General features: G+C 38.7%; 1 non-coding gene across 1 annotated transcript; it reads left to right on the top strand.

Annotated features, from left to right (window-relative positions):
* The first annotated feature begins 6,561 nt into the window (after positions 1–6,561).
* LOC139438423 (U6 spliceosomal RNA) lies at positions 6,562–6,668 on the top strand. Its single transcript, XR_011648099.1, has one exon. It is a non-coding gene; the product is annotated as a U6 spliceosomal RNA (small nuclear RNA).
* Positions 6,669–9,695: the final 3,027 nt, after the last annotated feature.

Raw genomic sequence — 9,695 nt, 5'->3', positions numbered from 1 at the left:
CTTGACTGCTTGTGGGACCACATTCACAGATAATTGTAGCAATGCTTGACATACTAGACTGTCCTCCCACATTGGGAGCCACCAATTCTCTCTTGAAAAACCTTTCCCTCTGTTTGAGAAGATCAGGCCTCCCAGGATAGAAGTACACCTTCCCACTTATAGTATGGGTCTCTACCCAAAGATATAACACATTATGACAAGATGAACACTCACAAACTCCTTAGCAGCCTACCTCTGTGCCAGAAGACCCCATTAAGTATCTTAAACAAGTAATCCTTCCTTATATTTTCTAAAGAGTTTTATCAACATTATAATTTTAACAACATACTCGACAATCTCCCATGTTCATCTGCTCCCCCACCTTTCCCCTAATTCCTTGGGCCATATGACACATTCTCCTAATCCTAGGCCCCTCAAACCTGCCAAGCCCCACCCAATAGAATCCCTATGCCCTCATTTTAACTCTTCCCTTTATTTTCCTCCACTTTATCATAGATTTCACCCATGTAGGCATCAGTTCACAACCTTCCTCTCTCCCCACCCCCACCACCAATTTCCTTTAAGCCTATCTTCCAGTTTCTAGCTCCCGAGACAGTTTGGTTTGCTTCTTCATACCAGAGAGGTCATGTCATATTTGTCCTTGCTTCACTCAACATAATGTCCTCAAGATCCATCCACGTTATCCCAAGTTTTTGTACTGTATTCCTTCCTACAGCTGAGTAGTATTCCAGTAGTATATCACATTTTGTTTATCCATTCACCTGTTGATGGGCATTTTGGTTGATTCCAAATCTTGGCAGTAGTGAATAATGCTGCTGTGAACATTGGGGTGCACATATCAGTTTGTGTTCTTGTTTTCAGTTCTTCTGGATATATACCCAGGAGTGGAATTGCTGGGTCATGTGGTAAATCTCCAGCTAGTTCTTTGAGGAACTGCCAAACTGTCCTCCAGAATGGCTGGATCCCTCTGCATTCCCACCAGCAGTTAATGACTGTTCCCATTCCTCCACATCCTCTCTAACACTTGTAGTTTTCTGTTTTTGTAATAGCCGGCAGTGTAAGTTGTGATAGATGGTATTTCATTGTAGTTTTGATTTGCATTTCCCTAACAGCTAGTGATTTTGAGCATCCTTTCATGTGCTTTTCAGCCATTTGTATCTCTTCCTTGGAGAAGCATTTGTTCAAATATCTTGCCCATTTTTTAAATGAGTTGTTTTTCTTTTTCTTTTTGAGATATAGAGTTTGCTTATATATATAAGATTTTAGTCTCCTACCAGTATATGGTTACCAAATATTTCCTCCCATTGGGTAGACTGCCTTTTCACTTTCTTGACAAACTCCTTTGAGGTGCAAAAAGCTTTAATTTTCAGGTGGCTCCATTTATCTACTTGTTCTTTTGCTCTTCGTGCCCTTGGTGTGAAGTTCATGAAGCCATTTCTTATTGCAATGTCCTGTAGATGCTTTCCTACATTCTTTTCAAAGATCTTTAAGGCCTTGACTCTTATATTTAGGTCTTTAATCCATCTTGAGTTGATTTTTGTGTAAGGTGTGTGGTGGTAATCCTCTTTCATTCTTTGGCATATGGATATCCAGTTTTCCAAGCACTATTTGTTGATAAGGTGAGTGGGCTTGGTGGCATTGCCAAATATGAGATGAATGTGTATATGAGGATCTATATCAGAACTCTCAATTCAGTTCCATTGGCCAGTATGTCAATATCATGCTGTTTTGACCACTGTCACTTTGTAGTATATTTTAAAGTCAGGTAGTATAATTGCTCCAATTTCATTTTCATTTTTCTTTTTCATTATGTCTTTGGCTATTTGGGGCCTCTTTCTTTTCCAAATAAATTTCATTGTTAGTTTGTCTAGTTCTTTAAATAATGCTGTGTTGATTTTTATTGGTATTGCATTAAATCTGTAGATCAGTTTGGATATGATAGATGTCTTAATGATATTTAGTCTTCCTATCCATGAACAGGGAATATTCTTCCATTTATGTAAGCCTTCTTTGATTTCTTTTAAAAGTATTGTGTAGCTTCCTGTGCGTAAGACTTTTATGTCTTTAGTTAAATTTATTCCAAGGTACTTGATTTTTTTAATTTACTACATTAAATGGTATTTGTTTCTTGAATTTCCTCCTCAGATTGCTCATTACTGGTGTACAGAAATGCTAGTGATTTTTGCATATTGCTCTTATAACATGACACATGACTAAACTCATTTATAATTTCTAGAAGCTTTCTTGGAGATTTCTCAGTGCTTTCAAGGTTTAGGATCATGTCATCTGCAAATAGAGAAATTTTGACTTTGTCCTTTCCTATTTGAAAAACTTTTATATCTGACCTTACCTCAGTGCATGAGCAAGCACTTCTAACACAATGTTAAATAGGAGGTGTAATAGTGGGCATCTTTTTCTTGTTCCTGATTTTAGGAGGAAAGATGTCGGATTTTACAATTGTAATTGATGGTAGCTATGGGTTTTTCATATCTACCCTTTATCATGTTCAGACAGTTTCCTTCTATTCCTATCTTCCTCAGTGCTTTCATCAAGAAAAGGTGCTGTATTTTGTCAAAATGTTTTTTCTGGGTCTGTAGATATGATCATGTAATTTTTTTCCTTCTGTTTATGTGGTGCATTACATTTAATGATTTTCTTATGCTGAACCATCCTTGAATAACAGGGATGAAACCCACTTGGTCATGGAGCTTAATTCATTTAATGTGTTGTTGAACATGATTAGTAAGTATTTTGTTGAAGGAGCCTTAGAGGGGTTGGACTGCAATTTTCCTTTCTTGTGTCTTGGTTGAGCTTTGGTATTAGGGCAATGTTGGCATCACAGACTGAGTTGGACACTGTTCTTTCTATTTCCATTTTTTAAGAGTTTAGACAACGTAGGTGTTAGTCCTTTCTGGCATGTTTAGTAGAACTCAACTGTGAAGCCATCTGGCTCAAAGCTCTTCCTAGCTGGGAGGTTTTTAGTGACTGTTTCTCTCTCTCTACTTGTGATTGGCTTGTTGGGATCATCAATTCCTTCATTTGTCAATGCAGGCTGCTTATGTGTTTCTAGGAATTTGCCCATTTCCTCTAAATTTTCCTTCTTATTGGCATACAGTTTTCAAAGTATCCTTTTATGATAGTCTTTATTTCTTTTGAGTCAATGGTGATATCCTCATTCTGATTTCCTATTTTGTGTATTTGCATCATTTCACTTTTTTTCTTTGTTAGTCTAGCTAAGGTTTTGTCAATTTTATTGATCTTCTCAAAGAAACAGCTCTTTGTTTTGTTTATTATTTCTAGTGCTTTCTTATTTTCTATTTCATTTAGTTCTGCTCTGATCTTTGTTACTTCTTTCTTCCTTCTTCCTTTGCAGTTAGTTTTTTTTTTATTTTTTAAAAATAATTTCTCCATTGTGTGCAGTTAGGTCTTTAATTTTAGCTCCTTCTTCTGTTTTGATATATGAATTTATGCCTATTAATTTACCTCTCAGAATAGCTTTTGCTGCATCCCATAAGTTTTGATATGTTGTGTTGTGATTTTCATTACTTTCAAGATAGTTACTGATTTTCATTACTTTCAAGGTAGTTACTGATTTCTTTTGAGATATTCTCCTTCACCCACTGTTTGTCTAACAGTGTGCTTCTTAGCTTCCATATCTTGGTGCCTAATCTGAGTCTATGGTCCTTACAGATCTCCAGTTTCCCTCTACTGTGGTCAGAGAAATTATTTTGTATGACTTCAATTTTTCTGATTTCCTTGAGACTTTCTCTGTGGCCTAACATGTGTCCCATCTTGGAGAATGATTCATGAGTGCTTGACAAGAATGTATATCATACTGTATTTGGGTGTAATGTTCTGTATATGTTTATTAGGTCCACCTCCTCTAATATATGATTCCAAGTCTTTGTTTCTTTATTGATTCTCTGTTGAGATGTTCTGTCCAATGGTGATAGTGGTGTATTAAATTACCCCACTATAATTGTAGTTATAAATCTATTCCTCCACTCAATTTTTCCAGTGTTTGCCTCATGTATTTTGATGCGCTATGGTTAGGAGAATAAATGTTTATGTTCATTCTTTCTTCCTGAAAGATTACCCCTTTCAATAATATGTAGTATCTATCTTTGTCTCTCAGAACTGATTTTCTTTTAAAGTCTATATTTTGTCTGATATTAATATAGCTACTCTGGACCTTTTTTGTTTATTGTTTGCTTGTAAGGTTGTTTACCTGCCATTCACTTTCAACCTCCTTGAATCCTTGGGTCTAAGATGGGTTTCTTGTAGACAGCATATAGATGAGTTATATTTCCTTATTCATTCTTCCAATCTGTGTCCCTTGAAAGGTGAGTTTATTCCATTGAAAGTCATTATTATTACTCTAAAGGGAGTAACTTATATTATCCATATTTCTTTGGATATGTTTTTTTCTCTCTCTATTTTTGTCTTTTTAGTTGTTCTTACACTCTCCTACAACTCTGTCTCTCCTGTTTTTTCTTTCATCCTGCAGAGCTCCCTTTAGTGTTTCTTGAAGGACAGGTTTCTTACTGGCATCCTATGTTAGTTTCTGTTTATCTGTGAATATTGTTAACTGTCTGTCATTTCTGAATGCCAGCTTTGCTGGATAGAGTATTCTTGGCTGGAAATTCTTTTCTTTAGTATTTGATTATGTCATACCACTGCCTTCTTGCTTCTATGATTTTGGATAAGAAATCAACACTTAATGTTATTGAGCTTACCTTGTATGTGATGTTTCTCTTTTTTTTTAATTTTTGTTGTCTTCGGTATTTTCTCTTTGTCTTGAGCATATTGGATAATTTGACAAGTATATGTCTTAGGGTAGGCCTGTTGGGATTTATGCTTTTTTGGGTGTGTTGTGCTTCCTGGACATGTACTTCCATCTCCCTCATTAGGTTTTGGAAGTATCCAGACATTATCTCCTCCAATACCCTTTGTGTGTCCTTTCCCTTCTCTTCTCCTTCTTGGATGCCTATAATGTATATGTCTGTGCATTTTGTGTTGTCATTTAGGTCCCTAAGTCCCTGCTGGATTTTCTCTGTCTTTTTATCAATCAGTTCTACAATCTGTTTGATGTCAGGTATACTGTCTTCCACAACACTGGTTCTTTCCTCTGACTCTTCAAATCAGCTGTTATTTGCTGAGAGTTATTTTTTTTAAGATTTATTTTTATTTAATTCTCTCCCTTTCCCCCCATGCCCCAGTTGTCTGTTCTGTGTCCATTTGTTGTGTGTTCTTCTGTGTCCACTTCTATTCTTGTCAGCAGCACCAGGAATCTGTGTCTCTATCTGTTGCATCATCTTGCTGCATCAGGTCTCTGTGTGTGTGGTGCCACACCCAGGCAGGCTGAACATTCTATCATGCTCAGCAGCTCTCCTTACACGGTGCACTACTTGCATATGGGGCTCCACCACATGGGAAACGCCCCTGCATGGAATGGCACTCCTTATGTGCATCAGCACTGCATGCGGGCCAGTTCCACATGGGTCAAGGAGGCCCTGGATTTGAACCATGGATCTCCCATGTGGTAGGGAGATGCTCTATCCATTGAGCCAAGTCCACATTCTGAGAGTGTATTTTGATTTCTTGGATTGTGCCTTTCATCACCATCATATCCATTATCTTTTTGCATATGTTTACAATTTCCTCTGCATGCTTCCCAAGTGTTTGCATAATATTCTTAAACTCTTGCTTCACTTCATTAAATAGGCCCATGATATTTGTTTTGAGAGTTTTGATTAGTTGTTCAATGGTTTGCTCCTTTTCCTGATTTTTAGTTTGTTGATTGGATTGGGCCATGTTTTCTTGATTATTGGTATGGTTTGTAATTTTTGTTGCTGTCTGGTCATTCCTTTTATGTTGATGGGGTTTCTTAGTTGATTAGCTTCTCCATCTAGTCAAGGGGTTTATTTGGGTGCTGTTTTTATGTGTGTATTAAGTCTTCTCTTTGACACGTTGTTCTTCTTATTCTATTTCCTTGTTGTTGTCTAAGTTCTCTTGAAGGAAAATATTATGGCCAGAGAATGCAAAAGAGGTTAGAAAAGAAAATGTGTAACAGTTGTATTGATAGTAAGTGTAGGCAGAAGAACCATCTGATACCTATGGGAATGAATGTTATACTCGTGTAAGCTGTGTAGATTTATAAAAATAAAAAAGTGGAGTACCTACAATTAGATGAGAAACTGAACATGGAGAATATAGTATCAATTAGAAGGCCAGTATTGTCAGGAGAAAGGAAAAGAGAAAAGACAAGACAATAACATAAAGAGTGTTCTGTCTTTTATGGGAAAGATAGAAACCAAAATAGAGGTGTTAGCAATAAAAGTCAGAAAAATTGGGGCTGAACAAAAGAGGTGGAATATGAGAGAAACAACAGGAGATGGAAGAGAGATAGATGTAAAGAAAAGGGGATAGCATTGGTAGACTAAATCAGTATGCACAGAAAAGAGGATATAGAGGATGAGGAAACACAGCAAACAAGAAACACTGCCTGCAGCACCTAATAGAAAGAGGGATACAGAACGGAAAAAAGAAAAGAAAAAAGGGGTGCTCACTTCAGCAACACATATACTAAAATTGGAATGATTCAGAGAAGATTAGCATGGCCCCTACAAAAGGATAACATGCAAATTCATGAAGTGTTCATATTTTTAGAAGCAGCTAGAAAGATACCTCGAATAAAAGGGTCAATCAGATCTGCAGAATATCTTAGCCTACATGTTGGATCAAGTGTTAAAAACTGCTCTTTGGCCTTGAATAAAAGGGGGAAATGGCAAAGACAAATGAGTTGATATGGCTAAGGGTCTTCCAAAAAGGATCAGGAGGTCACCAGAGGGGTCACAGTTACACACACCTCAGCAGGACCCCAGAAAAAGCCAAAGTAGATACAACCCTACATACTGGTTCTCCTGAAGGCTACAGAGATCCATAGGGTATATAGTCATGGCAGATGGATTTGGAACTTTGTGCCATGTCAGAGGGCCCTACTTTGGAATTTGTGCACCTGAATGTGATGGAGTTGGACTCAGATGTGCCTTTTCTACACATGCATCTTCTGTCACTTTTACTGAACCTGTGGTTGGTAAAAGAGATGGTCCATACTCAGGAGACTTGAATATCTAGACTACCCATGGCTAGCTGGCCCTGAGCCTCAGCAGAGTGGCAATTCCTACTCTCTGGTTCATTGGTCTTATGCAAGTCAACTAACAGTGAGGTGAAGATGGTCAACCACCACAACAGGGAATCAAGAGTGCCTTTAACTATAAGCAGAGGAATTGCATCCATCACCCATGTGGAATCTAAACACCCTCTTGTTCTAGAAGTGGAGAGGACATCACTATCCCAGGGGCCACAGAATGGAGGAATAAAATATGGATTAGAGTGGACTTACTGACATTCTACTACAAAACTATTGTGATGAGTAATAGATGAAATTTTAGCATTAATTTAGAGAATGTGGACATAGTAGTTGCTGAGGGCAGGGAGAGGGAAGAAGAGATGTGACATGGGGGCATTTTGGGGATTTTGAGTTGTCCTTAATTATATTGCAGGGTCAGATGCTGACCTTTATATATCCTACCATAACCAACTGTATGTACTGGGGGAGAATATGAACTATGGGATAAACTATTATCTTTGTAGTGAAGCAGTGCCCCAAAATGTGTTCACTGAGTGTGATGAGTGTGCCACAATGATGAGGTAGGTTGGTGTGGGAGGAGTGAGTTGGAGGGGTATACAGGAACTTCTTAAATTTTTTAATGTAACTTTTTTTGTGTGATAAATTTATCTTCAAAAAAATACAATTTACAAAAATGATGTGATGGGGGTGGGGAGTAGGTTATGTGGGAACCTCTTATGTTTTTTTTGTTTTTTAATGTTTTTGAATGTAACATTTCTTGTGATCAATTAACTTTAATTGAAAATATATATAAAATGAAAGAAAAAAGAGGAAAAATGAAATAAAAGGGTGGTGGCGGAAGAAAGAGGAAGGAAAGACAAGAAAACAAACAAAAACAAAGTGGATCAGACAAGGCCTCAAACAAGTATTCCTCCTTGCTATTGAATAAACTGCTTAGGAATCTGTCCTTTCTGCTTTCTCCCTTCCTGACTTCCCTCTCTCCCAGGGCAGAAGGAAGCCCATATGAGAGCTCCCCTCTGAAATTCACTTGTGACCCTGGTAAACCAACTCACCATGGAAAACTATGACTCTTAGTCTTTTTGAGAGAGAGTACCCCACCTTGCTGGGAGCTCTAAGCCTGCCAAACATGTCCTACTGTCCTCCTCCCTTAGGTGTATTGCAAAGGCCTAGTTAATTGCCTGATTCCACCTCCTCTGAGACCAGTTTTCCCTATTTCAGGTCTTTTAGGTAATTTGGGCAGCCTCAGCAGATTCACCTCTTATCTCCTCTTATCATCTCCCCAAGCCAGCTGGTGTGCTTCTCACAGCAGATGGGAAAAGAGTATACATGAGCTTTTCCAGAATTTTGCCTATTCTTTTAATCAATGTTGACTATCCTATCTTCATTTTTTTTTAATTTTTTTATTTTTTATTGACTTTGTAATAATATTACATTAAAAATATATATGTGAGGTCCCATTCAACCCCACTCCCCCACCCCCCCCCTCTCCCCCCCCCCAACAACACTCGTTCCCATCATCATGACACATCCATTGGATTTGGTAAGTACATCTTTGGGCACCTCTGCACCTCATATACATTGGTTCACATCATGGCCCATACTCTCCTCTATTCCATCATGTAGGCCCTGTGAGGATTTACAATGTCCGGTGATTACCTCTGAAGCACCATCCAGGGCAGCTCCATGTCCCGAAGACGCCTCCACCTCTCATCTCTTCCTGCCTTTCCCCATACCCTTTGTCCATTATGTCCACTTTTCCCAATCCAATCCCACCTCTTCTATGTGGACACTGGATTGGTTGTGTCCATTGCACCTTTATGTCAAGAGGAGGCTCAGATTCCACCTGGATGCTGGATGCAATCCTCCCATTTTCAGTTGTAATCACTCTAGGCTCCATGGTGTGGTGGTTGTCCTTCTTCACCTCCATCTTAGCTGAGTGTGGTAAGTCCAATAAATCAGATTGTAGGTGCTGGAGTCTGTTGAGGCTCAGGATCTGGCTATCACATTGTCAGTCCAGAGATTCAAATCCCCTAAATATATCTTAAACCCCAACATTAACTGCACCTCCAGCACATTAGCATGAAAGTCTTATGAAGGGAGATCCCATCTGAGTCCAGATTCATCACACATAAACACCATTTCCAAAGAGGGGCCATCTGCCCTGGTAGTTAACCCCATCGGCCATGACCATAACTCCCATGGGTCTCTTTAGCCCTCAAAGGAACCAATATCTGGGGGTTGTATCTGCTTTATCTGTCTCTCTGACTCTGCTCAGTTGTGCATGAGGGCAAACCTTCTGCCAGCCTCCAGACTCTTTTTTAGAAACTCGTAGCCATATAAACTCATTTCTCCTTTCCATTTCCCCCTTACTTTAGGTCAAACATCATTTTAAAGTCATGGTATTTTATGTAGACATGGATATTCTGCTGATCCGCATTGAACCTTCCGTATAAGGTCATTTTCCAGTTGCATCATCAGTTGGTAGTTGATAGTGGTCCCTCGTTGCCAGGGAGGCTCATCCCCGGGTGTCATGTCCCACGCT

This window comes from Dasypus novemcinctus, chromosome Y, assembly GCF_030445035.2.
Source record: "Dasypus novemcinctus isolate mDasNov1 chromosome Y, mDasNov1.1.hap2, whole genome shotgun sequence".
Classification (NCBI taxonomy): domain Eukaryota; kingdom Metazoa; phylum Chordata; class Mammalia; order Cingulata; family Dasypodidae; genus Dasypus; species Dasypus novemcinctus.
The sequence above is the reverse complement of the archived record's forward strand: the minus strand, read 5'-3'. Positions and strand labels throughout refer to the sequence as shown.